Genomic DNA, 22,187 nt, shown 5'->3' on the forward strand with positions numbered 1-22,187 from the left:
GAGGAGTAATAACCTGCTCCAGTATTCTTGCCTGGACAGAGGAGCCTGGTGGGCTACAGTTCATGGGATCACAGAGTCAGACAGCACTGAGTGACTAAGCACGAGTGCGATGGTATTATACAGATCAGCAGTATGTACATGTACCAGACCCTACTGGCAGAACTGGCAGAGCTCAATAACAGAGAAAAATAAACTAAAAGGGTACTGGAAGGCCGTGATTAAGAGTGTGTGCCTGTACAGGTTTAGCAATAAAATGATGTGTATTTTCAAATTATCTGTGTTGTATACTTTCTATATGATAGGCAACATGTCCAAATCATTCTGAATCTGGTTAACCTAAAATATAAGGAATGGCATAGGTACCTTTAAAAATGCTAATTCAAACACAATATTGTGCCTTAATTCTATTTCAATAATTTTTAAGAGAATTTTTTTAAAATGAATTCTATACTTGGAAAATATTTCTTTTCCACTATAACTACTCAGAGCTTAATTAAATCAGACATTTGAAATGACAGAAAATGACTGACTACCTGACTGTTCAAATATTTTCTCATCAACTGACAGTAAGAAAAATATCTCCCTTTTTGTATATTAAGAATAAATGAATATGTTAAGTCCTTCCAGGGATAGCCATTATAAAAGGCCAAATTCTGAATCCCTAGATATTTTCTAATGCTCTCCATTATTTTATGTGATATTATAAGTAAAAAAGTACATTAAATTAGAAAAATATTCAGATTTAAAAATTAATGCAGAGAGGAAGGCTAGTTTTCTTAGTGTAAAATATCAAGTCTTGGTTTGTGTTATTTTAAATGGTTTCCCCTTTCCCTCAGCCACTTAAGTACTGTGTATGCTAGGCCCAAATTATGCTTGCTTAACCATCCACCATCACCATCAAGGATTTCCCCAGAATTTATGGATATCTAGTGACTAACTGTCATAAGATGTACTTCTTGGATATCCTTGTGATTCATGTTTCCGTATGCAGAAAGGGTTCATTTTAGAGAGAATAAAAAATGAGATTAACTCAAAAAGAAAATTAAATTATGGACAAAAACTGAAGAGGGATCCTGAGTTGTTCAAGAACGTGTATCCTAATCATTTCTTTGGTCTTAGTGGCTCTGGCACAGAGAAGCAAAGAAACAAGGGAAGACTATTCCTTTAGGGTGTATCATGGGAAAGGTGTAATTTTACATAAAATCATAAAGATGGTTTCAGAGGGAAAAAAATGTTAGCAGAACTGAAATTAACCTAAGTTCTTTCTCTTGAAAAAAAAAAATTATCCAGTGCAAAAATGCATGAGTTTTTTCTCATGTTAAATCTCTACATATACTAGACTATTACTGATCACCTATGGCTCAGAGGTTAAAGGGCCTGCTTCCAATGTGGGAGACCTGGGTTCAATCCCTGGGTTGGGAAGATCCCCTGGAGAAGGAATTGGTAACCCACTCCAGTATTCTTGCCTGGAAAATCCCATGGACGGAGAAGCCTGGTAGGCTACAGTCCATGGGGTCGCAAAGAGTCAGACACGACTGAGCAACTTCACATTCACATACATGCAAAAATATTTCTCTAGAAAATACCTTTCCTAATTAAATTTGTCACTGATAAATGTGAAAATATATTATGTGCATGTGAATGTCTGTGTGTGTATATAATACACATTCCAGTTAAGATATTTGAAGTCCTAAAAGATGATGTTGTTAAAGTGCTGCATTCAATATGTCAGCAAATTTGAAAAACTCAATAGTGGCCACAGGACTGGAAAAGATCAGTTTTCATTCCAATCCCAAAGAAGGACAATGCCAAAAAACGTTAAAACTACCATACAATTGCTCTCATTTCACATGCTAACAAGGTTATGCTCAAAATCCTTCAGGCTAGGCTTCAGCAGTACATGAACTGTGAACTTCCAGAAACAAGCTGGGTTTCAAAGAGGTAAAGGAGCCAGGGATCAAAGTGCCAATGTCTTTTGGAGAAAGCAAGGGAGTTCCAGAAAAATGTCTACTTCTGCTTCATTGACTATGCTAAAGCCTTTGACTATACGGATCACAACAAACTGTGGAAAATTCTTAAAGACAGGGAAACACCAGACTACCTTATCTATCTTGTGAGAAACCTGTATGTAGGTCAAGAAGCAACAGTTAGAACTGAACATGGAACAATGGACTGGTTCTAAATTGGGAAAGGAGTAAGACAAGCCTGTATATTGTCACCCAGCTTATTTAATTTATATGCAGAGTACATTATGTGAAATGCCAGACTAGATGAATCACAAGCTGGAATCAAGACTGCTGGGAAAAGTATCAACAACCTCAGATACATAGATTATACCACTCTAATGGCAGAAAGTGAAGAGGAACTCGTCTCTTCATGAGTGAAAGGGGAGAGTGAAAAGGCCAGCTTAAAACTCAATATAAAAAAACTAAGATCATTAGAAAATACCCTGATGCTGGGAAAGATCAAAAGCAGGAAGAGAAGGAGACAACAGAGGACGAGATGGTTGGATGGCATCACTGACTCAACAGACATGAATTTCAGCAAACTCTGGGAGGTAGTGGAGGACAGAGGAGCCTGGCGTGCTGCAGTCCACGGGATAGTAAAGAGTAGGATACGACTTAGTGACTAGACAACAGTAACAACAGATTGCATACCTACACATATGTGTATACATGCATTGTGTAGATATACCTCTATATGATAATAACGCAGAAATTACTATTTTAAACTGATGACAAGCTCTTCCAAGGAGCTAAGGTTTCTATAGGACTATGTAAAAAATAGTTTTTGGAATTGGTAATTGTTTTAGAACAGGGACCTATAATACCTGCAGGGCTTGAGTTATAAAACAGGAAAAAGAGAACTAGGTTTTATATGAGAAAAGTGCATTACAGTTTAGGAAGTTTTTCCACAGTGAAACTTATCTGACGTCCTCAACATTGTATGAAGGTTGGCCTAGTTACAATTATATCTAGTTCCAAATATGCACAACAAATGCTAGAAGTTTAGTGCTGCCAAAGAACCATTCTATTATGCACATAGATTCTGTGGGTCAGGACTTTGGAAAAGGCACAATAGGGAATACTTGTTTCTTTTTCATATTGTCTGGTAAACTTAAAGGCTGAGGGTTAATTGATGGCAGGGGCTCTGATTAGGTGAAGTTCATTCATCTCAGCTGTTTGGACTTGAAGGTTGTCAATAGAAACAAACAAAATCTATACATGGTCTCCCCCATGACTTGACATCCTTACAGCATTACAGTTTCAGGGTAATTTGACTTCTTACATGGTGACTGAAGGATCCAAGAGCATGTGTTCTAGTGAAAAAGGCATAAGGAACTTTGCTTTCTATGCTGTTTTGCTGCTGTTTAGTTACTAAGTCATGTTCAACTCTGTGACCCCTTGGACTGTAGCCCACAAGGCTTCTCTGTCCATGGAATTCTCCAAGCAAGAATATAGAGTAGGTTGCCATTTCCTACTCCAAAGGTTCTTCCTGATCCAGGGATCAAACCTCCGTCTCCTGCTTGGCAGGCAGTTTTTTTTTTTTTTTTTACCACTATGCCACCTGGGAGCCTTAAAAATCAAGCAGCATCACTTCCATTTCACTCTACTTGTTACAAGTAAGTCTCAAACCCGTCCAGATTAAATAGGAGTGGTAATGTTCCAGAATGGCATGAGGGATACAGGAGGGTGTTGCAGTCATCCTTTGCAAATATAATATGCCACAGAAGGTAAGGTTCAAAGAGGCTGAATGATTTGCTGAAGCTGAACAGTAACTGGTAACACTAATACTTGGTGGTTGACAACATTTCTGATCTGCAAATTGTCAAAGTCTGCAGCAAAACAAGTGAGGTGAAATTGTACAACAATGGCAAAATAGAGGTGTGGACCTCAGTACAGTAATGATATTTTAAACTTTCAAAATGAAAAACTTTATCTCTGATGCCTATTTTTCTTTTGAGGACTATACTTTCTCCTCTCTCTACATTCAAGCCTTATATTCTGGTTGCTCTGAGTTATAGTCAACATTCAGGAAATATCTTTATCTAATGCAATGTTAGAGCAGATTTCCCATTGCTAAACTGATAAAATGAGATTGGTATTATACAGTTTAATGATATTTGGGGTGACTACTTCACAGCAGACGTACGTTTTCCCTGGGGGTTTTCATTAGGGCCGGGTTCATTTTTGTCTGATGCGCTGCTTATTTCTTAGCAGGCTGGGTCTTGGAGTTTTTCCCCTGTAGCAACTGAGTGCCATCAGTGGCGACATACATCTAAAGTAAAAGCTCTCTCCCACGATGGTATTCAAGATCCTGAGGAAGAAAAACCAGCCCTCACTGGAGGTGCAATCCAAGAAGAACCACAAGGATTTTCCAACTCAGCAGTTGAAGTGGAAAGCTTCTAGTTCTCAGAGCACTAGCTGGAATCAGTGGGGGAACCACAGCAAGATGTTTCCCAGGAGAATTGATGATGGGGTTAGCAGTGCCCTAGCATGTAAGGAAAGCAGCCATTCAATGGCAAAAGGCTATTTGAGTTATAGAAGCAAATGTGTTTCATGCCTTCCTTATAAAATGAGAGTCCTGTCAATCATATGTCATTAAACCCATATTCAGGTTACTTCAGCCATCATGAACAGAGGACCGATGGTCTTCCTGCCATTAATGGATGCCTAACAAAGTACGAAAATGAAGAAAACATTGTTCAAATGGCTCCATGTTCTTTTACATGACTTCTTAAAAATCATCCTTTTACTCTCACATTTAGGATTATCAACGGCATCTGTTTTGCCCAGGATATAGCTGTTCTTACCATACAGCCAATATTTTTTCTCAGTCTTACCAAATACAGAAGAGCCACTGCTATTGGATCTAGACTGATGTGTAATAGCTTCCAGAAGCATAGAAACTAATAGGCATACCAAGGGCTTAACTGAACTGAAGTGAAAGTTGCTTGAAGTGAAGTCGCTCAGCCGTGCCTGACTCTTAGTGACCCCATGGACTGTAGCCTGCCAGGCTCCTCTGTCCGTGGAACTCTCCAGGCAAGAGTACTGGAGTGGGTAGCTGTTCCCTTCTCCAGGGGATCTTCCCAACCCAGGGATCAAACCAGGTTTTCTGCATTGCAGGTGAATATCTTTACCATCTGAGCTACCAGGGAAGTCCACCAAGGGCTTAAACTTTTACAAAATTGAGATGCACTGAAACATAATGGATAAAGCACATATTTGGCATATGTCTTTACTTTGGTCCTGACTGATTTTGGTAAATTCCTCAGTTTTTTTCTGTTTAGTATCAGTTTTAAATGTAATACATGGAACTGCTATAAACTTTAAATCAGGAAAATATTTCAAAAGAATATTACATGGTTTTGAAATGTCTATATGTATTATTTACTCTATAAGTTGGTTAAAACTGGTGATTCCTTGTTCCCATTCTCAGTATGTCTGGGACACTAGGCTATACCACCCTGAATGTGTCTGATCTAGTCAGTATGTCTGGGACAGGACACAAAAATCTTCGTTTAACAAGCTCTCTAGGCAACTCACAGAATAATACCTGTAAGTATGACATGTCACTCAAAAGAGATAGAAATAAAGAATAACAATAAGGTCTTTCTCTCTCTCACATACACACACACACACACACACACACACACACACACACACACACACACACACAGGCTAAGCTTGTCAACCAGTACTAGGGCTTGTGTCTGTAGTTTTGTCTGGATATTTCAAAATGCCCAGCTCTCCTCTTCCCCAACAAATTCAACCAACTTATGTTGAACACTGGGCTCTTTCTTTCTGGCTTCTAATGCTCAGAAGAGATTTGAGTCACAGGAGGAAAAGGAAAAGAAACATCAAATGGTAGATCCAGTCAGAACCTGACAATTTGTGAATACTCACTAAATCAAAGTGGGGGTAAGGCTCTAACACAGACCTCTCTTCTGCTATACAGCATGCTCTTTACCTGTGTTTTGTGAATTTTTACTATGACATTATGAGGTTGCTATGTCCATACTGGTTGTACAGAGGAAGAATCTGGGGCTTAGAATGCCAAGTATCAAATAGATGTGAGGAAATATTTTTGAGGTCATTGTTTTGTTCGCTATCTGGACTGTGATAATGACTCTACGGATATACACATGTGCCAAACCTATCGAACTGTATGTTGTAAACACATGCAGTTTATTATATGTCAATTACACCTCACTAAAGCTGGAAAAAACAAACAGGATGCTACATAACATGTCTAAGACAGCACAAACAGAACAGTACTTCTACCATCTCACCTCTGAAATCTGGGTTCTTACTCAGCTAGCCCTGCAGCAGAGCACAGGGAAGGAGTAACAGCCCAGCTGGGAGGAAGGGAGATAGAGGAAAGATGACAATGCCCACGCATTCTGGTTTTCCTCAGAATATTAGGTGGTGTTGGAGAAAACTCTTGAGAGTCCCTTAGACTGCAAGGAGATCAAACCAGTCCATCCTAAAGGAAATCAGTCATGAATATTCATCAGAAGGACTGATGCTGAAGCTGAAGCTCCAATACTTTGGCCACCTGATGTGAAGAGCTGACTCATCTGAAAAGACCATGATGCTGGGGAAGACTGAAGGCAGGAGGAGAAGGGGAGGACAGAGGATGAGATGGTTGGATGGCATCACTGACTCAATGGACATGAGTTTGAGCAAACTCCGGGAGTTGGTGATGGACAGGGAAGCCTGGCATGCTGCAGTCCATGGGGTTGCAAAGAGTCAGACACGACTGAGCAACTGAACAAGAGGATATTAGGACCTCCTCCTGACGTGTAAACCAAATTCAGGAGAAAATGAAGCCCAAACTGTGCTGTGTGGATTCCAAATTTCCAGGTAGATCTGCAGTGTCATTTGTTTTTGGGGTAGACACTTTGGCATCCTTGGCCCGTTCACCCCTAGGAATATCTCTTCTCAAAGAGAAAATTCTCTGCCACAGCAGATGACAGCTATTGTATTGGAGGCAGCTGTGAGCCCAAGGGGACAGGGATGACTATAGGCCTTGGAAGAGGGAGAAACAGTGCAATCTCAAAACTGCTGAGTAAAGATCTCTGTTGGGAAAAAAAAAAAAAAAGATCTCTGTTGGGGCTCAGAGTGTGAATGTCCTATCTCAGTTGTAACCCCTGGCTCATGTGGCAGGGGATAGATGCTCAATAATTAATTTGAAATAAATGATCCAATGGATTTTCATCTCAAAAAAATGAAATCCTAGTGGCTATTTTGCCACTAGATTTATGTGGAAATGTTACAACACTGTAGATACAGTACCATCTTTATTTTGAGAGAAGTAGAGATGAATATCTAAAATAAAGTGTGAAAATGATCTAAAGATTTCTATTACCTATGCTTCCCCTCTGAGCCGAAATCATATCATTTACATTATAATCAACTTTTCTCTGCAACTGCTTTTTGCAAAAAACCTCTGGGTTTCACTAGGAACAGGCTGATCTGTATTAGCAGACGAAATAACATCACATTAGCGTTTAGCTTGATCTGCTTGTTTTCCTACAAAACTCAGCTGACCATAACTTCTCTAAAGAAATATCACTTCCATTTCTGTAAATATTCATAATTAGTCAATTTACATATTTATTGATGGGTAATGGATATTTTAGACAGTCTAACTATATTATACGTTATAGGACACAAATCAAGTAAATCACAAGGTATGTGTGCTGAAGTAATTTCAAAAATGTAAGAAAATTTTATTTTTCACTATAAAATTGTTGGTTTAAATTAAAACAGGGATCATTTTATTCTTTAATAATGGAGACTTACAGAAATCAAAATACTATTGCAAACTTGGCAATTGGCCCAAGTTTTTTCATTGTCAGTTTCACAGGTCACACCATGCTTGTATGATGGATAATATGAATTCACTGCATTGGGAGGTCTGAGGCTGTTAGCTTTCAAAACCTCTCTTAGCAGACAAGTTCAATCAGCATAAAGAGCACAGTGAGGCACAGAACTGTTATGTTGCATCAAGCAGGAAAGCAATTTATTCCTTGATACACTTAAAAATGAACAGATTCACTTCTGAGGCATGAGAACATGTGTTCTACAATGTAGGCTAAGATTCATTTAGCCTGACTGATAAAGTTTCAAAGTCATATCAGGAAGTATGCCTGTTTAGATGGCTTGGGTGTAAAGCTTATGATAATAGGAGGGGATAGAGAATATGAGGGGATAGAGGGGGTAGCCAAAACGTATAGATCAAGGATTTCACAGTAAAGGAACCATTGCAATGAAACTGTTGAGACCCTTTCCTCTCCTGTCCATGCTCGGGACATTTTGCCATTCTGTGAGGTTTTTTTTCTTTTTTTTTTTCGGTTTAAAAATGTGCTTATGGTGGAATTTGAACTATAGGTTTAAAAAATCTAATTGGTTCATAAAAGTCATCAAATTGGCTCTATAATTCATTTGAAGAAAGAGTTAAACCTCTGTTTTCTTTGTTTGTTGTCTCTTTTGAATCATAACAACATTAGGCTTCTTTTTTTTTCCTTTGCCATTTTCCTGCAGTGAGATTCTTTTCAATTTAATCCTCTTTCATCTGTAATTAGTAGTAGTTAACAACAGCTTGATATTCTCTCTTTCCCCCTTTCTCTTCCTCTCTTTTGCATAAACACAATGATGTGATTAGCAATAAGCATTTAGTAATCCATTTAGGAAAATGTGGAATGTGGAAGAATTTGGTTTATTGTCCTGTGTGGCTACCCTGTACTAATCCTTCTAGCCCTTACCAAAGGGGGAAGATTAAGGCAAAGATAATTCACTTTTGATACTGAAGGGGCCAGAAGGTGTGCTGTGGAATGCAGTTTTCGCCTTAAGTAGATCATATTTGTGTGGATGAAGCCCACTGAGATAAGGAAGGGGAGACAAGCAAGGCGATGAGAAGTCATTTTTCTAGTGTTGAAAGTGACACCTCAGGAGCTAGAGTCACCAAGGGGCCACTGGACGATGTGGAATGGGAAGCAGATTTGCACTGCAGGTGATGCAGATTAGAGAATCAGCTAGAAAAGAGGTAATTACAGCCGAGAAAGACAAGTTGACAAGCACAACTGAGAATGTGCAAATGCGCAGACAGCAGCCAACTCAGTGCCTCCACAGGCCGTGGCCAGAGACTCGGAGGCTGTTCCCAGCATAAGCCTCTCCAGGCACGTCCTGAAGCCTCATCTGAGATTCTAACAACTTGCCACATCTCCATCTTTCCCTCTGGAATTCCTGCCACCACACTAAAACACAGTCACACTTGATAAAGGCTGAGATGAGAGCCTCTTGCTGGACAGCTGACTTTACCTCTCACACACCCCTCTCAGTTGACAGGTCCAACCAGCCACCAAATTAAAGACACCTGCCTGTGACACTCACGAGGGAGCCTCAGGGGTTCTGCCCCTTCCTTCTCAACATCTCAGCACATCACGCCCATCTAGACTGGTGAGCACCACAGAAAACTGCGTGTGTCTGCAAGTGAGAAGGAATAATGAAGAAAGCTCCAGTTAGGGTGAAATGAGCCCTGTTTGCAGCATCAGACAAGTGAGAGGAGAAATCTGTATCCTGCCCCAGGGAGAACGTCCCACACTTATGTCACCGTCCGCTCTGGCGTCCTCATTTCATCTGTGTCCCCAGGAGGGCTCCACTGCACCCCGCAGGCCTCTCTTGTGCTCCCACTCGTGATTTTCACAACATTTGAATATTAGCACTTCTAATAACGTGTTTAGTTAGCACACAGCTTAGAAATTCATAGTGTCGTTAACATTTAAAAGTCTAACACGGGTCTTTTCAAGATTCCAAATGTTTTCACTTGGCCTTCATTTCCTAGGGCAAAAATTGTCTGTTAAAAAAAGACACAGCTGTGTATAACGGATTTTTGGACTCAGAGGGAGAGGGAGAGGGTGGGATGATTTGGGAGAATGGCATTCTATCATGTATACTATCATGTAAGAATTGAATCGCCAGTCTATGTCTGACGCAGGATACAGCATGCTTGGGGCTGGTGCATGGGGATGACCCACAGAGATGTTATGGGGAGGGAGGTGGGAGGGGGGTTCATGTTTGGGAACACATGTAAGAATTAAAGATTTTAAAATTAAAAAAATAATAATAATAAAAATAAAAAAAAGAATCACATTAAGTTTGTAAGATAAATGTGAACTATAATATATGCATACACATCTTATATGAAGAAGATGTGTATGCATCTTACATGGTACACAAGATGCCTATATGTAAGGTGTATGTTACAGAATACATAAATATGATATATTAAGTACTATACATGATATAGAGCAAATATATAGTAGATATATGATAGATTTAGTATATGTGGGTAATACTTGCAAATATTAAGGATATATATAAGATGTATGTACATATTATGTATGTACAAATATGTCTCAAATTTTGTCTGGATGTGTACATAAATACTTGAGAATTATGTGACAAGGCAGTGTGAATGATAACAATAACTACTGGTTAGAAAGCATGCATTTTTCTTTATAAAGTAAAGAACACAATCAGCTATACAGTATTATAGTATAATAGGTTTATAATACTTTGCCCACAGATAATACATTAAAAAAATGAAGAAAACATTTTAACCTTACAGTACAGTACCTTGAAAAGCACAGTAGTACAGTACAACAGCTGACATACAGGGGCTGGCATAGAGAGAACAGGGAGGAAGAGTTACTGACTAGAGGAGGGAGATGAGGTAGGAGATGAAGTGGGAGATGGTACAGCTGAAGGATGGTCAGCAATAGGAGATGAAGGGTAAGCTGCAATTTCACTCATGCCTGACATTGATGGAATGCATGTTTGCATTTTTGAAAATTCGCAGCTTGAAGGTTTGCATGTGGAGGATTTACTCTACTGTGTTGTTGAGACTTCTGTTCTGGGTGTGTGACTAAATCAGGTTATAAGTCCTTTACATAAATTTTATTAAGATTCTAAGTGAGACCTCACACTAGCCAGAATGGCCATCATCAAAAACTCTATAAACAATAAATGTTGGAGAGGGTGTGGAGAAAAGGGAACCCTCTTGCATTGCTGGTGGGAATGTAAACCGATACAATCACAATGGAAGATGGTATAGAGATTCCTTAAAAAAACTAGGAATAAAACCACCATATGACCCAGCATATACTAGCATATACCCATTACTAGGCATATACCCTGAGGAAAACAAAACTGAAAAAGACACATGTACTCCAATGTTCATTGCAGCACTATTTACAATAGCTAGAACATGGAAGCAACCTAGATGTCCACTGACAGATGAATGGAAAAATAAGCTGTGGTACATATACTCAATGGGACATTACTCAGCCATAAAAAAGAATACATTTGAGTCAGTTCTAATGAGGTGGATGAACCTAGAGCCTACTATACAGAGTGAAGTAAGTCAGAAAGAGAAAGATAAATATCATATACTGACAAATAAATATGGAATCTAGAAAGATGGTACTGATGGATTTATTTTCAGGGCAGCAATGGAGAAACAGACATAGAGAACAGACCTATGGACACGGCAGGAGGGGTGGAGGGAGAGGCTGAGATGTATGGAGAGAGTAACTTGGAAACTTACAATACCATATGTAAAATAGAAAAAAAATTCTGGTGAGAGGATGTGGAGATCTACTTGTTTTGTAGCTGCCTAAGATAAGTCTTAGATTTAAGTTCCTTTACTTTTTAACGTATACCTTCTAATCAGAAGTGGTTTGGCTCTTTCTCTCATATGTCTTTGCCTTCCATGTTATGGGCGCCAGGTTGTAAACCGATGAGCATGAAACATTCACACAGTTGTGTAATCATAACCTCCATTATCTCTAGAACTTTTCATCTTCTCAAAGTGAAACTCCATACTCCCCATTTCTCCCTCCTGCCAGATCCTGGCAACTACCACTCTAATTTCTATTCCTATGAATTTGACCACTCCAGGTACCTCAAGCAAGTACAATCATACAATTTTTGTCCTTTCGTGTCGGACTTAATTTGGTTAGCATAATGTACTATAGATTCATCTATATTGTAGCATGTATAAGAATTTCCTTCCTTTTTAAAGATGAATAATAATCCATTGTGTTTATAACCTGCATTTTGTTTATCTGTTCATCTGTTAATAGATATTTGGGCTATTTCTACCTTTTAGCTATGGTCAGTAATGCTGCTATGAACACTCTTTCACTACCTTAAATATTAAACACAAATGAAACTACTGATTGGTCACATGATTGATGTAACTTTTCTTTGCCTAATTAATCACTATGACAGTATTGTTCAATTTGAATCTACCCTTTTAACATTCATACCACTGAGGGCATTAGGACCTTCTCTAAGAACATGTGTAATTGAGTCCTGTGTGTTAGGATTTTTGTCTAAAGGGTTTTTTAATTAACTTGTGATGTTTATATAAGAATAGATAATCAAAATATGCTTATTTCAAGATTCCATGTATAGTATTAGAACTCGACAATGACCACAGAGTTTCAGACTTAAATCACCCAATAGAAGATTACTCAGAATAGGAGTATTTTATTCCAGACATTTATAATTGTCCATCATATATAATAAAAAAGCCAACTGAATTTTAGTTAATTTTTTTACTGTTTGTAAAGTCTCCACAGATGTTGTATCCCCTTAGTGCCAACGCTCAGGATAGGCAGAATTCTCCCACAGCTGACCCTTGGTAAGTCTGCAGGATGAAAGTGGCTTTCAGTTTTATCAGTTATTTAAGGTGGTCTCTGACATGGAAGCTAACATACTTTTCTAAATTTTACTCTCAAGCCTAAAAATGTTTTGCAAATGGAATTCTTATATCTTGGAGAACTATGCCCCCATGTTTGAAAACTGTATAAAATAAAAAATTTTACCTGATATTTTTCTTCATCTGGTAAGAAATCATACAATCAATTTGCCTTAAATATTTTCTAGACTGACTATCTCCAAGTAGAAAAGGCAGAAGACATAATCCATTCTTTTCCTCAGCTTTTGTTTTTCCCGGTGGACAATTTGTAGAGTCTACTTTTGAGCTTGTTTATAATGTATGTTTCATATCAGACTTGTCCCTACTTTCTCCTCACCCCACTTAAATGTAGACAGATTACAGGAAGGAAATGCTACGCATCCAGTGTACCTAACTTAATATCTCTCCTGCCAAGTGGCTTTGTTCTCACACAGAGGATTGATGTGACTAATTTACCAGTGGTTAACTAGACACTAAAACAGCATTTTCTTTTCATTGGTGGATAAGCTTGATCAGGTTGGTAATGTTTCATTACATGGCACGCCCCTACAATTTTTGGATCTTTGCCCAGGAAGGTGGTTGATGTAGGTCACTCTCTACACTTTATCGATGACCTCTTCTTCTGATATTTTGAAAAATATCCACTGTTTTTTGAGGTTGATGTAATGCCTAGCATCACAGCACGACTGAGAGTTAAAATTATTTGTAAATGATGCCTTATTCTGCCACTTTGAAAAAGAATTATATAGATATAGACACATTATAAAATGAGATCCTTTTGGAAATTCAATATACTTCAGTAAAATTAAATATAAATGACAAAGATTATGGAGAATTGAAATAAGAAGTGAGACCTACTACCCACAGAATGACTGGTAATTAAGATGTAAGGTGACGTATGTAATGAGATGAGGTATTGAATGCAGCAGTAAATGAAGAAGAGAATGAAAGGAATAACTAGGTCAGTGAAATCAATAAACAGATTTTAAATTTCCCAAACAACTGCTTTTAATCAGCATGTGTTTTTGTTCATTTTCTCTTCAGATGTTGTTTAAGCCCAGAACAACTTATGAGCTAGCCATTTCTATATCAATTTTATGCTTTAAAAGGAGCTTCCCAATAGCTTTACTTGAACATGCTTTTTCCAGGAAAACATATGAAACAAAAACCTCAAGGGTCATGTACCTTAATTTTCTAGCATTTCAATCAACATCTTAAGGCTGGTTCTTCCTTTAAAAGAATGAAGACAATTGATACTTCACTGTGTTCGTGGTACTTCAAATAATCATACGTTGATAGATTTTCATACTTAACCACAGAGTATGGTTAAGGGAAGCTGAATAGAAATTAACAACATGTGGGGCTTTGTGAATACTCTATTACTTTTTTAAAAAGGAAACATATATTTATTAAAAACTACTTTAGAAAACTCTGGGGAGCTAGTAGTGATAGAAGCATATTTTAGTTTTGATGATGTGACATTTTCCTTAAACTTCTGAGTTTTAAACTAAGCACTTAGTATAAGACACACTAACAAATACACGTAACAGTGGGACCCTGTGGAGGAGAAGGCAGGAACTTCATCTTTGGGTACCAGACTACTCTGGTATTCCAATAGCTGATTTGATACATAATGTTACCAAATGACAGGCGATGAAAGAAGGAGTGATGATTTTATCAAATACTGCATTAACCAAGTAATTAACACCGGATGTTACAACAAACCACCCCAAATCTCAATGGCTTAACCCAATGAAGATTTATTTTCAGTTCAGTTCGCAGGCTGATGGTAATATTTAAGGATCAGGACTTTGATAATTTCCATCTTGTAATGCCAGCATCTCCTAGAGATCCTCGGCATACTCTGGTGCATCCCAGTGCATCCAGACAGACAGACAATGAACAATGAGATTTTTCTTACTGCTGAGCCTGGTTATAGAGCATACCACTTCTGCCTGCATTACACTGTTCAGAAACTGGTTTTATGACCCTAGCCAAAGTGCAAAGGAGGCTGGGAAATGTAGTTTCCCAATGTACCTAGGCAAATGAGACAGTGAGCATATGCCCAATTTCTATAACAAAGAGCACTGCTAAAGGAAATTTCTGAAAAAAGATGAATAGCACAGAAAGATTAGTGGAAATGTATTTATATATGTATTGCAGTTTACCAAAAAGGTAAATTTATGTCAATTGGTGTTTCTTTTTTTTTTTCCTGTTACACAACAGTCATGTAAAATAGGCAAGAGATATAGTATTGTATTTATTCCACAAATTAAGAAACCAAGATTCAAGGGGGGAAAGAAAACTCTTAAATTCATACACATGCAGTGTCATGAACAAAAGAAGTCAGATCCGTTCTCGGACACTCTACAGCATTCTCTGCAGAACCATGAGCCTCTCTGAAAGCCTAAAAACAACACTGGATGCAGATCCTGTGGAGAGTCTCTATTTAGTGGACAACCCTTTTCTCTTTCTATTCCAAGTGAAAAATTTTATGAATATCATAGCCAGTTTCCAGGTTAAGAGCAAAGTAAATGTCTATACCAAGGAAATCTCTGCTCTGGGAAGAGGACTATTTGTCCCAGATACAGAGTTGGTGCTGCAGTGGGTTAGATGGGCCAGGTAGAGTCCATGCCTCAGTTTGTTCTATTAAGGCTGCCCAAGGGAGGGACTAATCAAGGCTTTTGACTTAAAATAATAGGGAATTTGGGGTATCTGGGCATACTGATATTGTCAAATTAGCCATAGACCTGGAATTAATTTGAGTCAAAGTGCCATCCTTTATCTGTTGTGACTTTCAGTTAATTAGAATCTGTAAGCCTATTATTTCATTTGGAAACTGGATATCATGATGTATCCTCTAAATAACTCATAGATGTGATGAGAGAATTAATAAGTTAGTGGATGTGGAAACATGTTGATTATACAATTATATCTTGTGACTGGAATACAGAGCTGGCTGGTTTATTGAGGGAGCTCAACATGGCATTACAAACACAAAAGAGGCTTTTTATCACTGTTGTTATTATTACTTCAATACTGGTCTTAAAAATGTGCTCTTGAATCCTTTTCTTTAATCATATCTTGGGACACTCCCATCATTGCTGGTTACTATTGGTTATTAAAGCAGATTAATCCAACATAAAACTATAAATATCATAACCTAGTCAGATTTTCCCCCAGAAGTTTTCACTTGTAGATTCTACCTCTCCAAGAAAGTGGGAGTAAGGAGGATAGTAGTAGAGTAGAACAAGGGTTTCCATGTCTAACTTGGCTACATTTGTAGCTCATCTCGTATTTTATTTTCTGATTTACTGGGTAACTCAAATGGGACCCTAGTGACCTCTATTGGCCCTTTTAAAAAAATATGTGTTTTTTCATTGGGTTACTGAAAGAGAGCTATAGGGCCTCCCCAATGCAGAAATTTCTGAGATATGAAAGATCTGACACAAACTCATTCTCCCCATCATTGCAGTTCCCATCAGCTCCCCACCAGCAGTCTCTTAAGGCTGGAGTCTTGTCTATCTTCAGGTATTTCTCTGAGGTAGAATGTGAACAAGATGACAGAAAGTCAGCTATCATCCGCGGTGTCCACTGAGCCCATTACAGCCTCATATAACCTTGCTACAACTGATGGTGAGAGCAGAGGTTAATTTACAGCTGCACACCTTCTCCATTCTGCAGCGCTCTATTCTCAATTGTCTTCTTTCCTACCATATAGGTTGGAGACAAAGCAGCAAGTCCATTTCCTAAACACACATCAAACTGAGGAGTTTATTTCTGACTCTCTTTATTACAGCTCTACACTCATATAATTTCTACACTTTCCATTATTTTAGTGAAGCATTGCCCTTCGCCCTTCAGTACATCAGTACTGGGAAACAACAGATTTTAGGCTAATCATCCTGTTTGAAGTGACCAGGGGAGTGTGACTTAATGATTAATTAATTGCACACAGTGACTATGACTAATTCATTTGTGACATATCTGCAAGGAAAAGGATCTAAGTGGAATCTTGGGTCCTTGAACACCAAGTTACTGAGCAGAAGACAGGCTGGTGAATTAACAGTGCATTTTTAACTCATCATTGGCTTCAGGGACTGAGGTTCATATATATTTAAACCTGCTGGTTTGAGAAATGTGTAGCAGTGACTTCAACAGGGAACAGAACGTATCTTTGTAGGGTGTGCAGTGAGACTTATTCCTACCTCCAGTGGAGAGAAGTGGCCAAGTACACTGAGGAAAAGCAGAATACTTGGGAACATTTATGTTTCTATTCATCTCTCTGAGATGCACCGGCTTTGGAGGCTCTTAGTCAACTCTTGGAGAAACCTTCCCTTAACCTGTGGCTCGTTTTATCCTATATCCAGCACTGGGCAAGAAATTAAGTTCATACACAGTACAGTATTCCTCTGTTTCCCATCTCTTAAGGCCCCTGGAGTGGATACACTGATGAGTCCCACCCATCATGTAGCTTCATCCCTTTATGGGATGGAACACACAGAAAATCACGAGGGCCAGGTTCCCTAAGGGCAGAGCAGCTACACATGCCTGGGATTGGGCATGGCAGGGTGAGCCTGGGCATGCACACTGATTCCCAGTGTGTGCTCTTCTCTTTCCCCAGATGCCCACAATTATCTTTGCAGATGACTAGACAGCGGCTTAAGTTTCCTTCATGTGATTTCTCCTAGTGAACACCATGCATATCCTTTAACACAATACCAAGTGAAAGCTAGGAGACTGTAATGTACTATTTAGCTCTTTCCATTCCTCCTTCCAAGAATGTTTTTTGTACCCATCCCTGACTGTTCCAAAGTACCAAAAAATACCATATGCCAGACTTTCAGCCTTCCAAGCAAACCATAACAGTTTATTACTAAGACCATTGTGATTGCTCCCCCTTTGTCCTGCATGCGACTCTTTGTGACAGCATGGACTGTAGCCTGACAGGCTCTTCTGTCCATGGGATTCTCCAGGCAAGAATGCTAGAGTGGGTTGCTGTGTCCTCCTCCAGGGGATCTTCTTGATCCAGGGATTGAAACTGCGTCTCTTACATCTCCTGCATTGGCAGGCAGATTCTTTACTACTAGTGCCACCTGGGAAGCCCTTTGTCCTAGCCTGATGTTATAATATTCTAGCCTATCCAAAGAGACCACAGTCTAGACAAACAGAGGTATTTGGATGAATGTTTGAATAAATTAAGAATAAATAAGTAAATAATAAATTAATATTGAGGTAATACTGAACATATTCCTCTATTTCTCTTAACAATTTTGAAAATAATTTCAGATCCTTGTACCTCCCCTGAGCAATTGCAATGGTTTACTGATGAGTCTTCCTTTGTATGATATTGCCAGTTTTCAACATCTTCTCCATATTGTTACTAAGCTGTATTTGCTAAAATACAAATATGATACTGCTGCATTTCTACTTAAAACATTTCATTTTCTGCCATTATTCATAGATTCAGTGTCAATAGCATAAAGAACCAGCCCTAGGGTCTGGTTTTCATTGGTCTTCAATGTCATACCATAATCTGAGTATCATTTTCTGGCACCACTCCTTATACATTAAGTTACTCATCCTTAATTGTCAAGACCGGCTTGACAAGCAGGGTTTCTGAAAGTGTGATACAGTGAGAGAATGAGAAACAAGACACAAGAATTCAGAGAAAAGCGAGAATCAGGGGACCAACACCACTCCAAGGTGAAGGTGCCGAAACTGAATCCAAGCCAGCTTTATTATACTTTCAGCCGTGAATGAAAGAATATGCAGGGAGTTAAACTGTAACTCATGTGGCCTTCAGGGCCAAAGAACAAAATGATCATTAACCATTGAGTAATTAGGAAACAGTAATCAATAGCAAATCAGTAACTAAGACTAATATTCTTATCTATAGATTTTCCACCAGATACGTAAAATGGGACTCTGAGACGCCAGCTGAGAAGCAGTCTGGGGTCAGTTTTCTGACCCCAGGATCATATCTTATTTTCAAGATTATGAACTGTTCCCTCTGGACTTGTTCTAAGAGTCTCATGCCTTCCAGTTTATCAATAATTATAAATTTCTTTTGCGGCTCTTGCCGGGGCCTGCTTTTCTTTTATTCTTCCTGTCTCCTACACATGATAGACTAGTCCTTTTTATGCCTCTATAATTTACCTCCTGAATTTCCTTCTACCTTTTCCACTTCTATATGGTTGAAATTTTACTCAAGACAAATTTAAATCTGCCTTGTAAAGGCTTTCGTACTGATCTCAGGCCATTTCTTCTGTATTTCTAGAGTCTTTTATTATAATATCATTATATCACTGATCACATCTTGATGTATTTATATGGCATCCATGTTCTTCCTCCACTGAGTATGATCTCCTTAAAGACAGGCCCAGCATCTCCTTCATCTTTGTGCTCTATATTAGAGACAATTCCCAGCACATCATAGTTGCTCCATAATTAATGGAAAATAACAAAGAATTAAAAAGTCTCAAACCCAAAGATGAATCATCATTTGGAGATTGTTCAGAAACCTATCTGCAGCAAATCCCAATTCACTACTAACAGAGTACAAATAAAGAGTATTATTGTGGAATGCAATTTGGAGCTATGTATTAAGAGTCTGAAAGCATTCTTAATTCTGGAGTCAGAAACACTATTCTAGAAATCTGTTATCAGAGATGTTATAAAAGAAACAGAAATTGTTCAGTTGTGTTTAACTTACAAAATAATTTAAACAAAAAGTGGAAACAGGCTGCTTATAAAACTTGAAGGAATAATGGAGAAGGTTAAAATATTGACGCAAGAGTTACAGTACTGAGGGCCAAGGTAGTATAATCCAGGGCTCTGCTGGACTCCATCTATCATTCTTCTCTGCTAGGTTCACTTGATTTCATTCTTCAGGTAGGTTTCCTCCTGAGGGAGAAACCATGGCCCCAGCAGATGCAGATTCCCATCCTTCTCTGCATTAGCAACTTAAGAGATAAAAGGGCCCCTTTTCTCCTATTCTCCTAGCATCTATCAAACCAAAACATGTATTGAGTTGACCTACTTAGATCATGAGAACACCCTGTGCCTAATCACTGTTTCCAGGAGAGTCAGATGGAAAGTGCTGGTGTCTCAAGACAAGGATGCTAGAAGTTTAAAAATAAATGCATAAGTAAATCATACATCCACTGTGAGTCAGAGGATCATATTCAAGAGCACACATCATATTACAATATTAAAGAAGTGGTTTTAAAAAGAAAACAACTAAAAGACTAGATGCCTAAGTTAGTGGTAATGTTGATTGTGTGCGTATGCTGAAACATCATATAACCATCTCAAAATTGTGTTTTTCTATAATTTTTTGAGTATATGAAAAGATGGATATGATATTATAGAAAAAACAAAACAAAAATATACTACATATTTTCAGAAAATGCACTGAAAATGATCAAAATTTAGGACATTAAATTACTGGGGTTTTATTTCTTTATAATTTTCTGGGCATTAAAATTTTTTTTACACTGGCAATTAATTATATAGTAAAATAGTTTAAAATACCTGATAAATATCAGGAAATAGAAATACAATGGCTCTTCTTAGGGCAGTCAGATGTGAGTTGGTAGTCTTGGTAGAGGAATTATGTATTAATAGATCCAAAGATACCTCATATGGTAAAGAATTTGTCTGCAATGCTGAAGACCTGGGTTTGGTCCCTGGCAAGTTCCCCTGGAGAAGGAAATGGCAATCCTCTCCAGTATTCTTGCCTGAAGAATCCCACAGACAAAGCGTGGCAGGCTACAGTTCACAGGTCTGACATGGCTGAGTGACTAACACACACACACACATACACACACACACATACACACGCATGCACACACATTACTTTCTTCAGTTGTTGTTCAATCACTTAGTTGTGTCTGACTTTGCAACCCCATGGATTGCAGCATGCCAGGCTTACCTGTCCTTTCTCCGACACCCAAAACCATCCTCCTTTTAGGTCCAGTATAGTTTTTAAAGGTTCAGAATATAGGAGGTATATATTTGAGTTTCTTACTATGTTTTAGGAAATTGGGGATATTGTCTAAGACTCTCCTGGAATTGATCTTTGAGCTCAATCATCCATTCTGCATCCAGGCAGCATCTTCAAAAGCAAAGCCATATTACCTATTTTAATTGACAAAATGAGTTGAAGCAAAGTTGAAAATTCAAATATGTTGTATAATTAGTAACTGTGTGGTCCTAGACCTCAATGTCAAATGGTAAACTTATGAAACAATGAACACTGTAAAGAGCAAGCTCTTGTTGATTAACGTTTTCTATTATCTCCATTGGAAGAGGTAGTGTCAAACCCCATGAAATGACAGTGTAAGGTGAAAGTGTCAGAGCAAGTCAAATAAATCCAGTTACTCTTCTGTCAAATTCAAGACAGAGCTAAAGTGATGCAGAAAGGAGGGTGATAACCAAAGAATATTAGAAAGAACTAGTGAGGTCAATCTTATTCTTGATGAGATGGTTAAACAGTGATGATCAAAAATGACAACAGACTTCCACTTCTATTCAAGATCTATTAATGGCCTGAATATATAATACCTTCCTACATGAATGAACTAAAAATACCAGCCAAAATGCATGAAACAAAATTCTTAAGGTACTGGATATCAGGCAAGAAAGCACTGTGATTCCTAAGGCTTAGGAAACAAGCTGGTTAACCTGACTATTGATAAAATGGGCAGGGTAAAGAATGATGCTTTTTAAAGGGGTACCAGATTTCAGAGGCAGAAACATTGAACAGGTCACATACCATCAAAATTGAAGGAAGCATATGAGCAAGCAAGATAGGGATAAGGCGGGTGATGCTTTTGCTGGAGTTTTGGGGGTTTATTGGTTGGTTTATTTTTTCCTGTTTGATTTCTGTGCTCTCCTGTCATATTCTTTGAGTTCAGGGATCAGATCCCTAAAAACAATGCAATTTGTGGTCAAAGATCAGTGAGTCAAGGGCCAGGAAAGATTTATTTTACAAAAGTGATACATAGCCTTCTGACAGCTGTACATTTAAAGGGAGATGAATTCTGCAAGGGAGCTCAAACCAAAACAGCTGAATGTAAAGACAGGCCCATTTTCACTAAAGGGTTGATGAGACATATTTTATTCTAACTTATGCTAAATCTTTATAACTCAAACTGTAGTGAAAGAATGGCAATTGTCCACTGAGTTGAGGTAGTAACTCAGCTTGAATCCCAGTATGCCTTCAATTTTATAACTAATAGAAGTAAAAAGAAGATGTGTAAGAAATAATCTTCATTTGTCCTTATTTGGAGTATTTTCTTTTTATCAATACAGAAACATAATAAGACAATTAATAAGGTATTAAAATCAATTAAATATTCATAAAAAGAAGACAACTTCTTTAGTCTCACCATAAACATACAGGCACCCCT

This window comes from Capricornis sumatraensis, chromosome X, assembly GCF_032405125.1.
Source record: "Capricornis sumatraensis isolate serow.1 chromosome X, serow.2, whole genome shotgun sequence".
NCBI lineage: Eukaryota > Metazoa > Chordata > Mammalia > Artiodactyla > Bovidae > Capricornis > Capricornis sumatraensis.